The sequence below is a fragment of the Furipterus horrens genome, unplaced genomic scaffold (assembly GCF_987537825.1).
Source record: "Furipterus horrens unplaced genomic scaffold, mFurHor1.1.pri manual_scaffold_11, whole genome shotgun sequence".
NCBI classification, from domain to species: Eukaryota; Metazoa; Chordata; class Mammalia; order Chiroptera; family Furipteridae; genus Furipterus; species Furipterus horrens.
Window position 1 is genome coordinate 46,958,210 of NW_028327181.1, and position 20,732 is coordinate 46,978,941.

General features: G+C 42.5%; 1 pseudogene; it reads right to left on the reverse strand.

The window, feature by feature from the left end:
• Nucleotides 1-1,997: 1,997 nt before the first annotated feature.
• LOC149997516 (cytochrome c oxidase subunit FA4 pseudogene) lies at nucleotides 1,998-3,792 on the reverse strand (annotated as a pseudogene).
• Between the last annotated feature and the right edge of the window lie 16,940 nt (nucleotides 3,793-20,732).

Genomic DNA, 20,732 nt, shown 5'->3' on the forward strand with positions numbered 1-20,732 from the left:
AAAAAATAAAGAAAATCAATGAAACCAAAAGCTCTTTTTTTATTTTTAAAATGAACAAAACTGACAAATCCTTAGCTAGATTTATTGTGATGCTGTGACGTAATAAGTATGTAGAAGGTCTTTCTCCTCGATTCAAGGCACAGAACTCCTAAAACATTTGTAATTTCCTGAGTGAAGAGAGTGGGAGGATCTCTTGCTGTTCGTAGTCTGCCCCTTTCAATCACGCCAAGCTCATGCAGATGAGGTGGTGTTTGGAGGGTGAGAGTTGGTTTCCAGAGGAATCAACCATTGATTAGAGAGCTGCAACTTCAGCCCCACCTCTTGATTTCTGGAGAGGAAAGAAGGGCTGGAGATTTAATCAATCCCCTTGGCCATCATGCCTGTGTCGTGCAGTCTCTATAAAAACCCTAATAAAGGAGCAGAGAGCTTCCAGGTTGGTGAACACGTCCATGTGCAGGGAGGGTGGTATCCTTCCTACTCTATGCGAACAGGAGCTCCTGTACTTGGGCCCCTCCTACACCTCACCCCATGTACCTCTTCGTCTGGCTATTACCATATCTTTTATAATAAACCAATAAATGTAAGGCAGGTGTTTTCCTGAGTTCTGTGAGCCATTAAAGCAAATTAGTGCTGTTTCCTTGTAAATCGTCCTTGATTTCAGTCAGTGCCCCTGTCTACCGATCGCATCAGTTCCCAACCCCCCCGGGAGGCCACGTGGAGAAACAAATGCAGCCTATTTACAAAATAGGGCAGCTTCGTAGAAAGCCTGGCTCTCAGATGCATTTTCTCTGCTCCCTAAAAACCTTAGTGAAATGCTGGATCCACAGGCAGAAAAGGGATTGCATCACACAAGCGTCTCAACTGTCACCCTGTCAGGGAAGGGACAGTAAAAGCACGTGTTCTCACTTGACGCTTCCATCAACAGTTAAGGCAGGTTCCGTGAGAGACCCGCCCGGGAAGCTGATGGCAACACGGTGCTGGGGAGATCAGGTGATGACTGCTGCTCCTGAGCTAAAACTTGCTTCGGACAGCAGACTCCAGTACCCGCAAATTTAGTTGGTTTTCACGGCAATGTCTTAGGCAGCACCAGCAAAATGCTACTGTAAAATAGGGCTTACAAAACAAAAACAAACAAACAAACAAAACCAACAAAAAACAGTCTTTTCTAGTCCTAGCACTAATGAACAAAATGCTAAGTACAGGAAGTTGGCAATTCTAGTTGAAAGGTCAAGTGTGGGCAGGTCAATGCTGGGCCTCAATGGCAGATGGGCAGGCACAGGGACTGTTGGCAAGGGCATGGAACTGGAACCATGGAAACCAACCAGGAAACCAACTAGTTCCAAAGTTGCATGGTTCGTAGGCATCAGACCAATCAATAGATCGGAAATCACAAAAAGTCACATCTGATGCCAGACAAGTATTTCTGAAGAGTCCCTAATACACAGTGCAACAGTTTTGGTTTTTAAAGATATAACGCTTGTTCTATAAAGAAGTCATCTCACTTTAAAACAACCTCGTTAGAAGAGAAGAATGGCAAGCACAGTCCCTTCGTCTGAGGCAGACGGACAGGGTGCTCCGTGGGTCTTCCTGCCCAGGCTGCTGAGGCTTCTAGAGCCCCTGGCCCAGAGTGGTCAGCAGAGCTGGGGGCAGCACTGGCTTCCTCCTCCGTCCACTCTGTCATTTGCATACAGGGAGGGAATGGACCCACATTTCCACTGTCATTACTTAGGTGGAATTTAAGACGTATATTGCTTTATTCTTGCTGAAAGAAACGCTTCTATTTCCCACGGAGCTCTGCAGTAATGCTTGCGGCACCTTATGTTAAAACAGAGCTGGGGTGTACGTCGGCCTGCCGAAGAAATCCAACCCATCCAAGTCAGCTCCTGGCATCACCCCGGTTCGTCTTCATCGCTGCAGTGGTGTGTACTGAACAGTACATTTTCTTTACAGGTTCTGGTGAAGCTTTTTCTTCTGCAGGGAAGACAAAAGTTATTGAACTAGCCGCATCTTAAAGTCTCCACAATCTCTCCCAGTGCAGAGGCTGCACCGATGGTCACAGCATTCACACGAAGCGGGTGAGAGCGAACACCTGCAACTGGGCACGGTGGCATGGGTGGGTTTTCCTCGGGTTCGTGGCTGAGGCCCAGACTCTCCCTCAATCAGCCGGACTGCTGTACTCTGGCCCAGTGCAAGTTGGTGACTGCAATTTCGCTCTCACTGAAGACTTTCCAGTGGCATGAATAGGTATCTTGGCAGTTATAATGAGGTTAACTTAGTCAGGCATAGAAGTGGGAAGTATTTTTAGAGCACTGTGGTGACTACGGTGGAGAGCAGTCAAGCATCTACCAAACGCCATTCGGGTGCCCTCCACGTTGCGGTTTTCCACGTGTGTGTGGACAGATTTCTAGGTCACGGGACCCGAACGGTTAGTGGGAGGGAAGGTCTAACATGGGTACCAGCCCAGATATAACAATCAGGGATATGCATTCAAGATGGGGTATTTACCAGACACGTACCTATATGATATTTATATATGATATTTATATATGTGCAAGCATATGTGTGTTGTATGTGAACTCTGTGTTACTACAGAAAAAATGCCCATTTATTTCGTTGGTTGCTGTATGGGAAGACTCATTTTCTTTAGGTTTAGCAGTTTTCACTTCATGTGCATTTCTGTGCAAATGACTGCCGGAAATTCTAAGACAATTCACAATTAACTGACCTATTGATTTGACAAAATTGGTAATGCCGTTTAGACACTATAATTCACAGTCTCATCAGTGAATTCCAAAATTTAACTCTGCGTGTTTAGAATTTCAAATAGGCATTGTTTGAAATTTATAGTGATTTAAAAAAAATTCTAAATGGACCCAAGAAAACAATATAAGATTTTAAAATGCACAAGCTTTATTACTACCCCATAGATTTAGACTATAAAACCTTCAACGTGCTTATCTGCATTGACCAGGCATGTAGATTTAAGAGTGGGAGAAGGTGATCATGTTGAGGTGCCTACCACATTTTTCAGGAGCTAAATCTTTGAGAAATATGTGGTGGGTCCGTATCTCAGATGGATTGCAGACAAGAAACACTTTCTAATTGCCCACCAGCGTGTTGAGAGGAAAGTCACTCCTTTCACTCTTTTTTTCTCCTTTAATTTCCATTCGGTATTTTCCAGAATATTTTTATTGCTCTAGCAAATGAAGAATAACAACAACAATGACATAAAGCATTCTCTAGCAGCATTTAAAAAAATTTTTGTAGCATCGTTTTATATTCATCCTATTCATGCTAAAGCAGAGCGATATTCTTTTTACTTTACTGTATCAGTGACTTGGCTCTAAAAATTATTGGAAATGCTTTTGTTTTTTCAAGTTTCAAATATTTATTCATCAGTGTAAGCCCCAACAGACCACAGCAACATGGTTTTGTGCATTTGGAGGAGAAATGTTTCCTGGGTAAGTGGAAAATTGTCTGAATGGCTTCTGGAAGACCTTCATTCTAAGCGGCATTATAGGGAAACTTTCCCTGCAGAAGCCTGGACCTTCTTTCTTCAGCCTGCTATAATCTGCTTTCACGGAGTAGAGCTTATACTGCTCATTGAGACCTAGCTTGTTCCAGGGTTCTGGGTTATTCTTTTTGTACCAAACAGACATCTGGATTGAGCAATGCCAGGCACATGACATACAGCACCTCGGCACATGCCCCAGGACCACTGGCTTCAATAAATACAAAATGGGGGATCAAGCTTTGGTGCCTCTTGGCCTAACTGAGGATCTGATGGTTCATGGTTACAGCAGAGGACCTGGAAACAGAGAAAAAGAAAACTCTGCAAAGGCTTTTATTACCTCGGTAGACAGGTGAAGTCGGTCCTGAAAGTTCAAATTATGAATGTAAGGGAAACCAAAGTTCTGTCACCCCAAAATATGCCTTTTGAGATATCGAGTTAAGCTGGTTATTAACAAATTAAATACTCAGAAAAAAACTTTGGCCACCCTGCCTTCCTGTCTAAATGGTCCCTGCACTCTAGAAAAACCTACTTCAGAAGGGAATCTTAGCATATTTACTTTAACATATTCACCTTAGCACATAGGAATTATCACGTATGTGATGGACAGGAAGAAATTTAGCAAAGCCTGGTTCCTTCTGTGTCCTACCATTTCTGGATGGCCCGGCAAGAATTTCTTTACCATATGCTTGATATTTCTCTGCTACTCTGAATTACCTACTTCCCCGTCTGCATCCCAGGCCCCTGCCTTTGTCCAGAATGGCGCAGAAATCTCAATTTCCTGATGCATCTGGGATCTCATGTTTTACGACACCCCCAGGATGTACATCCATAATAAACTTTGTACCTTTTCTCCTGTTAATCTGCCTCTGTTCATTTGATTATTAGCCCAGCTTGAAGAATTTAGAAGGTGAGAGGAAAGTTTTAATCCCCACAAGTGCTTTTCCTGTTCTACTTCCAGGTGAATAATTCAAGGAGTTGATCACAATTCATGGATTTCAAACTAGATTTCTAGCCGAGGGAGCTCCTGCTTGTGTAATAAGAGTGCAGGGCCCATTTTCTTCTTCCTTGCTTGTCTTTGTTAAAATTTACAGACTAAAGATTTTGAATTGAATTAATTTTTATATTTTTTCCACCCCCAGTTATATTTGTGCACTAAGTGCCAAGATTTCTTTTGGCTGAAGTGAACTAGACTATCATTTCTCTAACTAGATCCCAGAGCAGGAGTCTCCCAGTGTCCAGGACCGGGGCTTTGGTGGCTTGTGATTGACCGTGAAGCGCCTGAGAGTGTCTGGAACCTCTTCCATCTGTCCCAGCGGCTTGTTGGCCCCACAGCACTTACTGTGCAGCTTAAAGAGACTTGCTTATTAATAGACTGAGAGGCTTTCAGTGAGTTCTGGTATGCAACTTGGAATCATGTTCATTCTGCCTTCTTTTTCTTTTTAATTAAAGATTTTATTTATTTATTTTTAGAGACAAAGGAAAAGAGGGAGAAAGAGAAGAGAAACATCAGTGTGAGGGAGAAACATCGATTGGTGGCGTCTCATATGTTCCCTGACTGGGGACAAGCCCGTGACCCAGGCATATGTCCTGACCGGGAATCGAAGCAGAGACCTTTCACTTTGCGGGACAACGCCCAGCCCCTGAGCCACACAGGTCAGGGCCTCACTTCATCTTCTTAGCCATGTTGCTGTTTTGGACGAAGCCTCAGAAGAGTACAGTGAAGAGGGCAGATCCTCGGCAAAGACCGGCACGAAAGCCTCACCCTGGCGTTCCTCTGTTGCCCTCAGCAGTGGAACATTTTGAGACCTGTCTGGGAAATGAAATGAAAGTGACTTCTGAGTAATATCTGAGTTAGAGGGAAATAAATGTTAATATTCATAAATCCAGTCCCCTGGTGAGAAGAAGAAAATAAATGATTGCCTCCCATTTTGGTGCTATACACAAAAGCTTCAGTCGTTTATTGTAGGTGGGTTGCAATAATTAAATTGACCTTTTTCAGGTTTTTTTGCATATATACTGGCCACAGAGAAACTTCATTCTCAAGTAGTCTAAATCTGCTCTTCTGTATAGCAGTCACCAGCCATATGTGGCTACTGTGTACTTGAGTACTACTCAGTATTTCTCCAGATCAATCTATCTATAGCAGAGGCTGGCAAAACAGAACCTATGGGCCAGCCATGTGTTTTGAAAATAAACTTTTATTGGAATACAACCTCATTTATCTGCATGTGAATTGAATGTGGCTGCTTTCTCACTACAGTGTCAGAGATGAGTACATAATTAGTACAGAAACTGTACAGTCTGTAAGCCTAAAATGTTTACTATCTTGTTCTTTAAGAAAATGTTTGTGCTTTTTTTGATTAATTGCTTTTATTATTCCACTTATATCACTCAGTGTTCAACCAGAGACACAAAACAAGGAGGAAAAACATATATATGTAAACAGATGAACAGATAGACAGACTTATCACAAGGAATTAGCTTAGATCAGCGCTTCTCAGCCTGTGGGGTCATGACCCCTTTGGGGGTCGAATGACCCTTTCACAGGGGTTGCCTAAGACCATTGGAAAACACATATATAATTAAATATTGTTTTTGTGATTAATCACTATGCTTTAATTATGTTCAATTTGTAACAATGAAAATACATCCTGCATATCAGATATTTACATTACAATTCATAACAGTAGCAAAATTACAGTTATGAAGTAGCAACAAAAATAATTTTATGGTTGGGGGGTCACCACAACATGAGGAACTGTATTAAAGGGTCGCAGCATTAGGAAGGTTGAGAACCACTGGCTTAGGTGATTGTGAGGGCTGGCTAAGTGAGTCTGCTATCCATGGGTCAGGTAGTTGAAATCAGCAGCCTAGAACCCTCCTGACAGGGCCCAAAGCTGTTGTCTGCTGGCAGTCAAGACAGGGAAATCCAGCAGAAAGAGAGCTATTGTAGACTCCATCGCTGTTTGGAGTCTGGTGCAGGGACCACCAAACTTAAAGCGCTTCCACTGGTAAATCAGGCTCCCCAGAGTGATCCTTTTTGCTTAGAGCCAGCTGATTAGGAACATTAATTACACCTGCAAATTCCCTTCACTGTGGCACCTGATCAGTTTTTGACTGGGTGACTGGGAGAAGGAATGTGTTTGTCACACAATGACAGTTGTGCTTCCTTCTGTCCTTATAGTTTATTATAGCCAAGTTGACACATCAAAAACCATCACAGGATTTTATTTTCTTTGTTTGCTCTGTTTTATATTTTAGTGCTTCAGAGTTTATAATACACACTTCAATTGATAATATCCTAGCTTTAGTAGATATTATACCCTTCATGTATAGTATAAGAAGAACCTTACAAAAGCATAATTCCATTTCTCCCTTCCCAACTTTTGTGCTATTGTTGTTGTACAATATATATCATCACATTCCATTAATATTGTATTTGTCTAAACAATAACTTTAGAGTGTTTTTCCGTTTTTTTATTGTAGTCGTCGTCGGCAGCCGTCTGTCTCGAGAGACGATGGTGTAGCTTCTTAAGAGTCTATCTGCACTGCCGAGAATGGTTGTGCAGTCCGACTCGGGAGTGACACGGTATCTGTCTCCTCCCGTGTTGAATCGACATCTTGCGATGACGCTAGAGTGTCCTCTCCAGTGAAGCTGAAGCTACAGAGCCTCGAGAGACGATGGTGTAGCTTCTTAAGAGTCTATCTGCACCGCCGAGAATGGCTGTGCAGTCCGACTCGGGAGTGACACGGTATCTGTCTCCTCCCGTGTTGAATCGACATCTTGCGATGACGCTGGAGTGTCCTCTCCAGTGAAGCGGAAGCTACAGAGCCTGGGCAGGGTGATATGGAGGGTCTGCTGTTGCCCATGCAGCAGACCCCCCCTCTCTTCGCAGCTGAAGGGTCCAAGGGAAAGACGGAGTCAATACAGCTTGGCTTCAGGTGCGCCGCAGGAGTTGCCGGTGTTGACTACAACGTCAAACCGCCTTAGGGACTCCGGCTCCGGATTTTCTGTCGGGGTTTACTCCCTTAGCCTTTCCCCTGAAGAGGTATGCCGCAAGGCAGCGGAGGTTTTTTGGAGTCAGAGTTTTCCTTCTCTGATGTGCCCTGACTGGAAGATCGAACCAGCGACACTTAGCTCGCAGGCCGACGCTCAATCCACTGAGCCAAACCAGCCAGGGAATTTATTGTAGTAAAATACACATAACATAAGAAACTACCACCTTAATCATTCAAGTATACAGTTCAGTGGTATTACGTACGCTCACAGTGTTGTGCAAGCATCACGAGGATCCATCTCCAGGACCCTCTTCACCTTGTAAGACTGAAACTCTATATCTAGTAAACAGTAACTCCCCAGTCTCCCCTCGCCTCGACCTCTGGAAACCACCTTTACGCTTTCTGTCTCTACAAACTTGACTACTTAGGTATCTTATATAAGTGGAATTGTATAGTGTTGGGTTCTTTTCTTAAGCGACTGGCTTATTTCACTTACCATAATGTCCTCGAAGTTCATCTCTGTTGTATCATGTGTCAGAAGTTTCTCCCATATTTTGTTTATCCATTTGTCTATTGATGAACAATGGGTTGCTTCTCCATTTAGTTATTATGAACAGTGTTGCTATGAACATGGTGTACAACTATGTCCAGACCCTGTTTTCAATTCTGTTGGCTATCTTTTAGAGTGTTTTTGAATGTATGTCCATGTATAGTTTTTTAGTGTTTTATCTGTGTATTAGAATATACATATATGATTTTTTACTGGTGTCGACATTTCACCAATTGAATAATAGTGGAAACTTTACTTCCATTTAGGCCCTTTTACTCTCCCCATTTTTAAATCTTGAATATCAGATATACTATAATTTTTGGTTGAGTCATCAAAAATGTTTTATAAAACTCATGAAAAGAAGAATAGTGTATTATAAATATCCATGTTTCTCTTTTTGTGCTTTTTTCCTTCTTTCCTGGCTCTCCAAAATTCCTTATTTTATTACTTCTTTTTCTGTTTGCAAAATTCCTTTTAGGCATTCTCTTAAGAGTTGGTCTGCAGGCAACAAATTCTTTCAGTTTCCTTCTGTTTTTATTTCATCTTCCTGCTAATGGGTGATTTTTCCAGATATTGAATTTGTGATTGAAATACTGTTTTTCCGTACTTGAAAAATGTTGTCACTTTTTTTCTGCCCTTCATGGTTTCAAATAAGAAGTCAGCTGGTAGTCATATTGACGTTCTCCTATAGGTAATGCATCATGTCTCTCTGGGAGCTTTCAAAATTTATTTTTTCCTATCTTTAATTTTCAAAAGTTTAATTATAATGTATCTTTTCATGAAGTTCTTTGGATGAATCCTATTTGTGGTTTGCTTAGTTTTTGAATCTGAGGGCTTAAGTCCTTTATTAAATTTGGAAAGTTTTCACCCATTATTTTTTCAAAAAGTTTTTCAGTCCACTCTCTTTCTCCTCTCCTTTTAGGACTGCAATGATACAAATGTTGGATTTTTTGTTATTGTTCCACAGGTCCCTGAGGTTTATTATTCCTTTGTAGTCTGTTTTCTCTGTGTTGTTCAGATTGTGTTAGTTATGTTGTTTTGTCTTCAAATAAATGATTTTATTCTCTATCGTCTCTATTAATGAGTCCATCATCAAGTTTTTGATTTCTGATATTGTATGTTTCAGCTCTATAATTTTCATTTTTTTAAACATTTTTACTTCTTTGATAAGATTTTCTTCATTCATTTGTTTTAAAAGAATTTGTACTGGCTTGTTGAACATTTTTATGATGGCTGCTTTAAAATCCCCATTAGATAATTACAACATCTGATTTATCTTCACATTGGTGTTGATTGTCTTTTCTCATTCACATTGTGATTTTTCTGGCTCTTGGTGTGACCGGAAATTTTGTATTGTTAGATATGTTGGCCATTGCATTGTGAGACTCTCTAAAATTTTAAAATTATGTCAGAAAGTTATGCTGTTTAGGGTTAACACACAGATCCTGTCTTATTTTGTGGCCTATTTAGTTTTAATAGACTTCGTGGTGCTGTTTCTGTCTGCTCTGTTTATCTGATGCTGCTATGGCTCCCCTGGTCCCTGCTGGTGCTACCTAGGGAGGGGGAAGGAGCGTCCCCAGACCAGGCCTTTTGGTGTGTCTGAGTGGGAGACTCTGACTCCCGGGTCCACAGACCACTTCATAGGTGGGATCCCTTCTGATGCAGCCCCTGGCCCTGCCATGCCTCTTGGTGCAGGAGTGGAGTCTCAGGTTTGGCGTGGAAGGGGGGTGCTGCATTAAAAGCACAGGAGGACCCTAGTCTTGCTCCTGAGATATGCCATTTCAATATATAATATATGTAAGTGGTGAGCCAGACCAAAAGTTCTCTGCAAGGTATTCTCATGAGAAAATCAGCTGGAATGATGGAAGAGCTACACTCTCTAGGAAGTGCTCTACAAAGGAGGATGGGGGTGTGGATCTCCAGGTCCTTTTGGCCATCGTGACTTTAGACTGCTGGCAGGAGGTGGGGGAGCTCCTGGGAGCAGGAGTTACTCCTAGCTGGGGGGCAGTGTGGGATGTGTGAGTGAAGGAAGAGAGAGTTGAACCTGCAAACTCAGGGTGCCTGTGAGGTTTGGGGGGAGAGAGCTGAGAGCACCAGGAAAGGAGAGACTATAATAAAGCAGTGATGGGGTATAAGGGAAAAGAAGAGAGGGGTTTGAAGCAATCCCGTGTCAGTTGTACATTTACTCTCCCTTATGGTTCTCCAAATAAATATTTGAATATTATTTTTTATTATTATTATTTTTATTTAAATTTTTATTTTTTAATTGTTGTTCTGTTACAGTTGTCCCATTTCCACCCCCATTGCTCTCCCCTGCTGAATGACTTTTTAGTTATTTGTGGTTGCTAGGCTGTTTCCTGAGCCTGCTCACAGAGAATACCAGAATTTATTCAGCTTACAACTGTCCAGTGAGGATCTTGTGCCCATAAGGGCCTCACTGACACCGCTGGGGCCTTAGAAGCTTGGAAGAGTCTTAGAAATGTTAGTGGATTTTTAGAGGCTCTTAATGTTGCTTTGCTTTTCATAATATTCTACTTTATTCTCTTCTTCCAGAGAAGACGGAGCTGAACAAAATGTAACAAGTTCTCCAATGAAACGTGACATTCACCCTTCTTCTGTTACACAAACACCTCTGAGGACTAAGTCTCTACCATTCATACAAGGCTCTCCACGGTCTGGGCCCCATGCCTCTTAAACCTCACTTTCCAGCACCATTGCGCTTACTCCTTCTGTTCCATGGGTCTTCCTTTTCTCCTGAAATATCACACGCTTCTGCTTCAGGGCTGCTCGGCCTGCTGCTCCATCCACACATTTGGTGGCACACTCCTCAGCTTTATGCTGTGTCGCCTCCTAGGAAAGGAGGTTCTGTAATAAAGACCATTGAACTAGCTTCTCCATCTGCTTTGTTCTTCTTCATAGATAACACTTATTACTGGCTTTTATTGAGTACTCTGTATTTTATATATATATATATGTATATATATATATACATATGTAACATATATATATACTTCTCCCTACTTTACTTGGACAAAGCTCCATAAAGTCATTACCTTGTTTTGTTTATGGCTGCATTTTAAGGCCATAAAATGATGCTTAGTAAATATATGTTGAGTGACAAACACATGATGGATCCTGTTTCTCACTTAATCATGTTGGCAGCATTCACTACTGGGGTACAGAATTCAGTGTAAGTCAACTATAAAAAAAAAAAAAAAAACAGGAGAAATTTAAAGGTCTGGGCTCTTAGAAAGATTACAGACTAATAGGGTGGGGGTAGGCAGATGTGAGATGTTTACCCAGAATCTCTGTGGCATACTTACAATTTGACCAAAGTTCAAAACGACGTGGTTGCACCCCAAACTGAGAAATAATAGCGTCACCTACCATTTATGTAGTGCTTCCCTGGGTAGCATGGGAGCATTGTCGCACATAATTTCTTTGATGATGCATGTGAAATTGATATGAAAATCTGAACTTACAGAACAGGTCAAATAAAAGGTGACTCTCCGCATTACAAAAGAATTCTTTGTGGTACAAAAGGATTAGTGCAGGGTTCCTTTAAATTGCATCTCCAGAAGTGTATTAAAGTGTTTATTTATAGATCATTAACTGCTTGACCAAGATGCCTCAGGGCAGAGCACCTAAAAGACAACTGGTCAGAAGGCCCTACCAGTGGAAGATCAATTAAATTTGAAGACAACCTATCTTTGAAATGATGCACAAAGTCAATGGGGAAAAGGGACTCATTTGCCCAAATTTGCTTTATCACATCTATTGGACGAACTGCATACCTATGTGTTCCTATTTATGCCTAACCAAGGCAGATGTGTGCTCTGCTCTGCGTGGCTGAAAATCTGATATGTCCAGGGTCATAGCTATGTTTGGCCTCCTTTTGGTGGCACTTTAATTAAGAGGTAAAATTATTAAAGCAGCAGATGTTTCTAGCCTGAGGACCTGGGCCCAGTTATACCAAGCAGATGGTCCCAGGCAAGATAGCATCCTTTAATGAAGAAGCATTTGCAATTCATGAGCATTCATGATGTCCATTTCTCTTACTCCCCAATGTTCTGCTTGTCAGGGGTCCCATTGTGTGGCCAGGAAGCATGATGAATTAGGCAAACCCCTTCTGGTTTAGGATGTGGTCTAGCACTGATGAAAATTAAAAGTCCTATCTCCCAGAAGATCAGGTGACCAGCTCTGCAGAGTGGAGGGTCCTCCTGCCCTCCCTCTTATCTGCCTGGTAATCTGCTTGAGAGTCATCATCTGTGTCACTAGAGCAGTCCAAGGTGTGATTTTGTCTCTAGGACCCAGGACTGGGAAAGAACTTACTAGCTCCTCCATTGGATTTCTAAAACTCTCACCTGCAATTATCCCTGGTCAGATCTGGGCTTCACTTTGATCTTTTGTCAGGAATACTCAGGAAAATATTCTGGCTAGAATCATGGTTTCTTCATTTTTGTCTATTCGAGAAATAGTTATTAAGGATCTACGCTAGGTGAGTCAGCTGAGAAAGGGGATAATCAAATTTGCCTTCTTTATTTCATAACAGAACAGTGAGTCGCAAATGAGATAAGTGAAAGGACATTATTTTAAATATCATATGTTAATTTAAGAGTCAATGTGTCAATAATGCTATAAGGCCAGGGCATTCTGCAATAGACTATGCCCAACAAACAGAAGCATCTCTTGGTCATAGGCACATTAAGTAATAAAACTGGAGAGCAACAGCAATTGGGCTTAACATTAATTTATTGGATTTAATGTTATATTCCTTTTTAAAAGCCTGAGTCTGTAAATGATGGCCCATGTTGTATGTGAAAGAAGGTTGAGGTGCTCTAAGCCCCAGGTCCTGTCCCTTTTTCTGAGGGTATCAGCTAGAAAGCAAAAAGGAAAACTGGATGCAGTGCTGACCCTGAGTCATGCTGACCCAGTTGGTGCTTCATCTTCTGTTTCTCTCTGCCTCTCTAGCACTTCTGTTTACCTTCCAAATCCCTCTGCCTCCTCCCTTTCCTGAGTTCTCAGGATCCTGGCACTTTCAGGGGGTGCTGTGCAATGATTTCTTTTGGCAATGATGCATCATTCTTGTAGGAGAAGAAAAATAGTTTTCTCTCTGTTCTTCTCAGTACTTAGGTGAGACTCCTGCAACAAAAGAAAGATTAACAAGAAAAAACAAACTGAACTTTATTCACATGGATACCTGATGTATGCATGGGGGAGACCCAGGGAGAAGTCAATAACTCCCTGAGGTGGCTTGGAATTTAGATTTAAACATCATCTTAATAGGGAAAGAGAAGGGGAAAGTAAATGATTTTTAGGAAACATGAGTGGACCTTTGGAAGAACAGGTGGGAGGTATGATAGTTTGTGACAAAGTGGGATAAACTTCAGTCTCTTTATTTTCTGATGAGTTAGTCCTCCCTGGTGACGAAATTCTGGGGAAGGGATTTATAACAAGCGAGCTCTTTTTGGAGGATCTGTCTTTGGGCAGATAAAAATAAGTTCAGAGAAAGCTTCTCCCTGTATTTTTTTTTAAGTGCCTCCATGTCAAAATAATGTGTCATAGTGGCATATTTTGAGATCAAGTCTGTTACTCTCACTCTTCATTCTACCCAAAGGCTCCTGTGACTAGTCCCAGTTGACTGCAAGCTGAGAAATGCATCAGATAAACTAATTTACTCTAGAAATAAATACATGGCATGACCTAGCTTAAGTAGAGGGCAATATATTGCCTTGTTTCCTTAATTCTCACATGCCTCTAATGTAGGCTATGCTATTGCTTTAATAAAAACTTCTCAAGAAAAAGAAATTTGTTCATTATATGTGACATCAGTTGTAGACAGAACACCATTACAAAAGTTTTAAAATGAAAAAATAATATTAAAATAAAAAAAAATCTGTATTAAAATGCTATAAAAGTCAGGGATTTTTATGAAACCCAGAGGTGGCAGTGCAGAGTTTCACGCCTTTTTGTGTTAATTTGACATCACTATTTTCTGATTCCTGTGACGTAAATTAAGTGGTGGAGGCGGGCAAGAACGAGGGCAAGTGATGGTGGCCAAAGGGCTTCAGCATTCATTTTAGAGACTCTGCGGCGTCTTTCTCTGCAAAACAGTAAAAACAATATCAACTTTAAGAGTCATTGTGATGATTAACTGTAATAGCAAAAGGTGGTTGTGAAAATTAAATTATGTTCCTGATATAAAGGGCTTAGCGTGGGTCCGGACACATAATACGTGCCCAGCAGTCATGTATTTCCTTCAGCCCCCCCACTTCTCATTGGCTTGCCGATTACTCATAGTGAGTGATTGAGAGCTGGAGTAGGAAATATGGAGTAGGGCATGTAATCCACACCTATCAGGTCGTCTAGAAAAGGTTATTTTATTAAAGGTTACTTAATTAGTGAGGATAAGGGAGATCAGAAGTAGGTTAGGGCAGCTGATAGGATGGTCGGACTGCTTTGAATGTGGGTTTCAGAAACCTAGAGGACGTGTAGCTTAAACAAGACAGGGAATCTGTTAGCGTTTGTAACTGCAAAGTAAGTCCAAGAAAGCAGATTTGGCACCAGAAACTGTGAGATAATGAAAATATATATTGTTCTCTGTCCCCAGTTCCTGCCACAGAGCTCCTAAAACCCTTGTAATTTCCTGGGTGATAGAAAGGTCTTTTGTTCTAATGAGTCAACTCTGGGTGGTCACAGGAAGGGCCAAGCCCTGATTAGAAGCTTGGGACTTTTAGCCCCACTGCATATTCTCCAGAGATGAGAGAAGGGTTGGAGATGGAGTCAATGAGCGATCGTGCCTACATGAGAAAGCCTCCATAAAATCCACTGGGGGTTCAGAGAGCTTCCAGGTCAGTGTGCACACCCAACTCCATGGAGACAGACGCTCCTCTGCTCGCTCAGGCCCCTCCCAGACCTGGCCCTATGTACCTCCTTATCTGTCTCTTTGATCATATCGCCTAATAAACTGGTAAATGTAAACATTTCCCTGAGTTCTGTGAGCTGCTCTAGCAAATTGATTGAACTTGAATTGGGAGTCATGGGAAACAGATTTGTAGCCCAGTCATATTGAAGTTGTGGGTAATGTGGAGACCTAAAAGTTGTAAATGTCATCTGAAGTGGGGGACTGTCTGGGGAGACTCAGCCCTTACCCTGTGGGATCTGATGCTCTCTTAGGTAGATAATGTCAGAATTGAGTTGAACTGTAGGACACCCAGGTGGTGTCACAGAGAATTGCTTGGTGGGGGAAACTCCCACACATGTGGTGTCGTAAGTGTTGTGATTGTTGTGGTAATTTAAGAGTAAAGGAGACACACATGAGAAAGTTTTCTGACACAGGCGCACATGGTAATAGAGCTTTAACAACATCATCAATATCTGTCTCTTTCTCCTCATCTCCTGAAAATTCTTGCCTGTGACTGGACACATTCTCAGATAGGTTTCCTCCACAAGGAGACAAGATGGCCTCTGGCAGCTTCCAGCTCATATAGTCCTGACTTCCCCCAAAAGAGGACCATCCTTATTGGTAAATCCTTACAAGGCCAAGTTCTGTAGAGGACCCTGGATGACCAAGTTTGGATCATGTGTTTATCTCTAAACCAGTGTGGGTTGGGACTAAAAATCTATTTGGCCAGGCCTACATCATGTGTTCACTTCTGTAGTACTGGGAATGGGACTAGCTGCACTAAACCACATGGATAAAGAATAAAGAAGTGGCCCTGGCCTGGTGGCTCAGTTGGTTGGATCATGATCCAATACACCAAAAAGATGTGGTTTCAATCCTCAACTGGGCCACATACCTGGGTTGAGGATTCAATCCCCAGGTGAGGGATGTACAGGAGGCAACTGATCAATGTTTCTCTCTCCATCGCTCTTTCTCTCTCCAGAATCAATAAACATATCCTTAAGCGAGGATTTTAAAAATAGAATGAAGAAGTGGTTTACTGAGGAAGGGGTCAGACAAAATCAAATGTGCATTATAGATTATAACTGAGTAAAAATGGCAGCCTGGTCACACACATTTAATTTTTAATGCGCATCTTTAAGTTTCAGTTATTTGGGTTTTCAAATTTGCTTAAAAATAAGAAAAAAAATTGTATATCCATATAGCATAAAACCACACACTAGAGACTACAAAGCACATTTGTTCAATATCTAATTGTTGTAAGAGAATGTTCCACTAATGTATACAGTACTTTAAATGTGAGGAGAAGCTCATTTAAGAAATAAGTGCAAACATCCTTTGATGCCCTCTAATTTAGATTAGAGATGGCAGGTAAAGAGGGTGAGCATTGGGCACCATGATCACAAAGGACGGTTTGGACTGAAAATATGACCTACACCCCCAGAAAAAGCCTCTGGTGCGGAAGGTCACACAGCAGAAACGGTTCTGTTGTGCTCACTCCTGCCGTGCAGTGGGCACAGGGTGCTGCCCAAAATGGGTCCTAATGAAGAGAGGATGCGTTTTTTGAGGGTTTAGGATTGTTGGCCTGGCAACTCTCCATTGCTCACAGGAAATTAAAAGAGGAATTCCATAACTAAGGGATAAACTCCCTTATTCTTTTCATAATGTTGGGTCTCTGATCTTACAGAGCAACAGAGAGTAAATTTAAACAGTTGCCCCCTCCCAGAAGGGTTAAATATTAAAAAGAAAACCCATGGAAAAATTCATGTCTATTCCAAATACTAGACCAACACCCTTCGACAAATTGGAAATAAAAAACCCATAAGTCACAATGATTTGAAAAGATATAGCTATTTGTCTAGAATCCAAGATGGCAGTGAAGTAGGTGGAAGTTGTACTCACCTTCCCCCAGACCAAATTGGAACTACAAATAAATTATAGAACAATCACCCTAAATAACCAACTGAAGACTAGCTGAAGAGAAGCCTTATAACCAAAAATTTACAGAAGAAGCCACATTAAGACTGGTAGGAAGGGTGGAAGTGCAAAAAGGCCTGGCCCGCCACCAACATGTGTCAGCTGAGGTTCCAGAAGGATATCTCAGCTCTTGGGAGTACCCCCTGAGAAGCATGTGCGGTCTTAACTGCAAGCTGGGCTCCCCAGTCCCAAACACCAGAGCCAGGAATATGTGCCCACATAACATTTGTCTGTGAAAAGTAGCAGGATTTCTGTCCATCAGGGAGAGACAGGAGTCTGCTAGAGACACAGGCGCCTTCTTAAAGGGTCAACACACAAGATTTTATTTGGAGCTGCCACTCATGCTGGGCTTAGGCAGAGGGAGAACTGAGCCGATGAGAGTCGTGAGAGGAAAGTCTGGGGATTGTGGTTCCGGGGAGACAGCTGAAGGGACGGCCACCAGGATCCCTGTGCTGAGTCACCTTGCCATACTGCAGATGCCATCTTTCTTGGTTGGCGCACTCCCCTCCCTATGACATCAGCACTGGAAAAGTGATAGACCCACTCTTTGGACTCTCTTTCATACCACACTGTGGATCTTATACCCTGCAGAGGAGTCAGCTGCCGTAGTCAAGGTGTGGAGGTCTGGGCAAACTCTGAATGTCATGACTGAGTTGAGTGACTTTGGGGTGGGGGTCATTTCCCCCCTTTCTCATAAAACTGACTGGTGCTTTCCCCTCACAGGAGATCCACCAGAACCATCCTCTGGGCTTCTGGAAGACTCACCCTCCAGGCTCTGGAGGTCCCACCTGCTCAGTTCCTAGGTGTTACTTGCTGCCAGGATTGGGGTGAAATTTAGAACAGACTGAGTTACGTGGTTCTGGGTGGGAACCACACATCAAGCTTCCCCAAAACCTAACCAGCATCTCCCGCCCATTGAACAACCACTTGCACCTATTTATTGACTCAATGTGAACCTACCTTATGCAACACAAGTACCACCAGAGGTTCTTTCAGTAGCTGGCAGGTGGAGGCAAGTGGAGGTGGATCTCAGAGTGCATTGGGAGTTTTGCTGGCCTGCCTCTGGACCTGGTGCTTGTAAAAGCCAGCCTTGGTGCACAGCTCTGTCCTTCCTACACACACCCAGGCCCAGCAGAGGCCGTCACAAACTGTGGATCATTTTGTAGCTCCGAATAGGTTGCCAAGAACCAGTCATAGTCAGTTTCTGACATTGGCCTACAACAGAGTCCATCGCAAGAGACCAGAAACAAACACAGACAGTGGCTGGCTTCAACAACATTAAAGCAGGATCCAGTAAGGTTCATAAGTGGCATATCCAGAGGCCAATCTCAGTGGGCATCAAACCCTGCTGAAGCAAATTCTACTTTGCGTGGTCAGCACCTGCACAAGAGCTCACAAACTGTGGTTGGGGTTGAGCTTCATGGTCAGCCAGCCTGATATTCAATCCCAGGCACAAATGGGGCAATAGTAATCAAGACTAAATTAAAACAGCAGGGACAACCAATAGACTTCCGGCCAAGATGGAGGTGTAGACAGACACGCTGCATCTCCCTCAAAATTAGAAACAACCAGAAGTTCCAGAAAATCAATCTGCATGGAAGTCCAACAAACAAAGATATAAAGAAGAAATACTCATCCAGACAGGTAGGAGGGGTGGAGCCAGGGTGGAGAGGACTCAGTGTAGTGGCGGCAATGGTGATGGCAGTGGCAGGCTGGCAGAAAGCACAGTTACACATTTTAAAAAGTCAGGAGGGACACCTGGGGAGTGTTCCCAGCTCCTCACCAGACCACGCAGCTCAAGGTCCCAGCACCGGGGGAAATCAAGCATCATTGCTTCTGACTGTGGAAACAAGTTGGGTGAAGGCAGAAACCGTCAGTCTCTCAGTAGAGTCTACTTATTTAAAGGGCCCCCACAGTCTTAGAACATCCACAGACCCACCCACTCTGGGAACAACAGCCAGAGCAACAGCTAGAGAGGCACCAGTCCCATATGGAAGTGGGAGAAGTGCCTGGAAAAGGGGCGAGTGCTGGGCGAGTGGTGTTGTTCCCTCTCAGACCCCTCCCCCACATACAGCACCACAACGTGGTGAAACAGGTCGCCCTGTACTGACGAATCCCTAAGGGTCCGCCCCTTACAACACAACAGGAGCGACAGCTCTACCTAAGACACAGAGGCAAACAAACACAGGAGCCTGTCAAGATGAGGAGACAGAGAGGTATGACCCAAAAGAGGGAACGGATCAAGGTTCTAGTGGGAGAACTAAGCAACAAGGAGATAGCCAACCTAACGGATGCAGAATTCCAAACACTGGTGATAAAGATGCTCACAGGCTTGACAGATATGCTTGAATATGGCAAATGCATAAGAGAAGAAGTGAAGGCTATGCTAAGTGAAATGAAGGAAAATCCACACAAAACCAATGGTGAAGGGAGAAAACTGGGGTTCAGATCAATGATTTGAAACATAAGGAAGAAAAAAAACAGTCAACCAGTGCAGAATGAGGAAACAAGAATTAGAAAAAATGAGGAGAAGCTTGGGAACTTCTGGGACAACTCTAAATGTGCCAACATCTGAATCATAGGGATGTCAGAAGGAGAAGAGGAAGAGGAAGAAATTGAAAACTTATGTGAAAAAATAATGGAGGAAAACTTCTCAAATTTTGCAAAGGAAATAGACATATAAGTTCAGGAAGCACGGAGAGTCCCAGGTGAACTGGGCCCGAGGGGAACAAACCAAGACACATCATGATTAAAATGCCAAAGGTGAAAGATAAAGAGTGAATCCTAAAAGCAGCAAGGGAGAAGCAGAGAGATGCCTATAAAGGGGTGCCTATAAGACTATCAGCTGATTTCTCAAAAGACACTTTGCAGGCAAGAAGGAATTGGCAAGCAGTATTCAATGTGATGAAAAGCAAGGACCTATCCAACAAAGCTATCATTTAGAATAGAAGGACAGATAAAGTGCTTCCCAGCCAAGGTAAAGCTAAAGGAGCTCATCATCACCAAGCCATTATTATATGAAATGTTAAAGGGACTTATTTAAGAAAAAGAAGATCAAAACTATGAACATTAAAATGACAACAAACTCACAACTATCAACAACTGAATCTAAAAAATAAAAACAAAATCCAACTAAGCAAACCAGAATAAGGAACAGAATCAGGTATGGGGATCATTTGGAGGGTTATCAGCTGGGAGGAGGGAGGGGGAGAAATGGGGAAATGGTGCAGGGATTAAGAAGCATAATTGGTTGATACAAAATAGACGGGGGAAAGTTAAGAATAATATAGGAAAGGGTGAAGCCAAAGAACTTATATGCATGACCCATGGACATGAACTAAGGGGGTGGGATTGTTGGAGGGTAGGGGGGTACTGGGCAGAGGGGAGCAAAGGGGAAAAAATTAGAACTACTGTAACAACATAATCAAAAATATATACTTAAAAAAAAACAACAACAACAACAGCAGGGCCCACACAACTCACCCGAGGAACATTCCTGGAACACCTAGCTCAGGTAATCAAGGAGATTGCACCATAAAGCCCCAGAACACCTAATACATAAGGGCATCCTATGAAGACTCAGAGTCATAGCAGAACTCTCTAATATATAGAAACAAACACAAAGAGGCAGCTAAAATAGGGAGACAAAAAAGGCCCCAAATAAAAGAATAAGAGAAATCTCCAGAAAAAAAAAAAAAAAAGCTAAATAAAACGGAGGCAAGCAATTTATCAGCTCTAGAGCTCAAAGTGATGGTTCTAAGGATGCTCAACAGCATGAAAAAAAGATA